Genomic DNA, 1,928 nt, shown 5'->3' with positions numbered 1-1,928 from the left:
GAGAGGAAGGGGAGGGGAGGGGAGGAGAGGGGAGGGAAGGGGAGAGGGAGGGGAGGGCAGGTTTGGCACCATCAGCAGGATTTCCCCAGCAGTGGTGAGGCTCCCATCAAGTTCCAGAGCACCAGCCCCTCAGGAAAGGCTGCAGATGAGTTCGGCTGGGAACTCCCCCTCTGGGGGATTGTGTGGCTGTTTTAACTAAAGTGGTCAGCCAGTTTCTGTGCTTTTTCCCATGCTGCCTAGGGAGACTCAACCCCTCTTAGAAGACCCTTTTATTTCAAGTCCCCGTTCACGCATGGTGACAGTCGTAGATACTGAACTGTGTTCAGCAGGAAGGCTTTTCTCTTGGGCCTTGTCATTTCCACTCATTTTAATACAAACTAAGAAGACTTGGATGATATAAATCTATGTCAAATAAGTAGTCAGAGAATAGCTAAATTTCAAGATTCAATCATACGATCTATGACCTAGTGTCTTCCTACTATTTTTGGGGTGCACTGATTTTGTCTCGTTTGCTGTAAGTGTGACTACTACAGCCACCTAGCCACCGTGACCCAGGGCTTCACTAATGAGCCAAGAGTGGAGATCATCGCACAGAATTTATTGACATTTTTTTCCTGATGATACTAAGTACAGGTTGTCTGTTTCGGGTTCATATATCAAGTAAGAGAGGAAGCAGTGTGGGCTACATATTCTTTGGCAAGAGCTATAATAATGAACAGAACAGGGAAGAAACATTACAATTGAATTATGCTATTCAGGCAGTAATTATGGTATTTACATGAGAACAAGCATTAAGAATGGTGAGTTTGCACTGACTGAACACTGGTTGAGAAATCCGACTGTAATATAATAATTTCATCAAGCTGTAGAGAGAAACGTCAAGGGAAGCAAAGGAAAGAGTTTCTTTCCGTGTGTGCTATATGCATGTGTGTACATGTGTGTACATGTTTGCTTGATCATGTGTGTACTTATGGAGGCCAGAGCTCAATACAGAGTATATTGTCTTCTATCATTTTTTAATCATAGTTTTTGAGACAGGGCCTCTCAGTGCCTTGGAGATTCCTGTTCCAGTATTCTAAAACCTGGGGTCTGCTTGTCTTCACTTGGTAGAAGAAGAGAACCAACTCCCACAACTTGTCCTCTGACCTCCACAAATGTACCATGAAACACACAGAGAGAGAGAGAGAGAGAGAGAGAGAGAGAGAGAGAGAGAGAAAGAGAGAGAGAACAATAAAGAATTAAAACATAATTTTAGAAGTCTTTTTTATACATCTGTATCTGGGTCTTTATGATTGAAAGGAAACCAAATCTACCCTTTCTGCATGGAGGTTTCCAAATAAACACTGGGGATTTCAGAGAACACTTAAGTCAACAGTCCTCTGTATGCAAACACTGGTGAATCCTGTGCAGAGGAGGAAAGGACCATGGGAGCCTGTCTTTCTCTGTGAATAGCTCACTTCACAGCATAATTGAAAACACAGGACTCCACGTACACGGAGGAGTTCAGAAAGCACAGAAGCACAGCAGTAGGCTGCCATGGCCATCCGGGGAAGCTAAGGTAATCAGAACCAGGGTAAACTTGGGCTTTCCCCTGAAGAGAAGCTCTGTTAAGGCTGAAGCCTTGGTAACTTAACATCTTTTTTCTCTGCACAGTCATGAGAGCCCTGTGGTGCATTCGGGTATTCTCAGGGCCCTCAGCTCAGCATCAGAAGGATCACAGAACTTTACAAGTAATCTCACCTCTCTGGCCAGAACCAATATAATTTGCTGTCTCGCTTTTTCTTTTTCTTTCTTTTTTCTTTTTTTTTTTTTTTTCAGTTTTTATTAGGTATTTACTTCATTTACATTTCAAATGCTATCCCCAAAGTCCCTTATACCCTCCCCCCTCCCCTACCCACCCACTCCCCCTTCTTGGCCCTGGTGTTCCC

Source organism: Mus pahari, chromosome 5 (assembly GCF_900095145.1).
Source record: "Mus pahari chromosome 5, PAHARI_EIJ_v1.1, whole genome shotgun sequence".
In the NCBI taxonomy this organism is placed as follows: domain Eukaryota; kingdom Metazoa; phylum Chordata; class Mammalia; order Rodentia; family Muridae; genus Mus; species Mus pahari.
The sequence above is the reverse complement of the archived record's forward strand: the minus strand, read 5'-3'. Positions refer to the sequence as shown.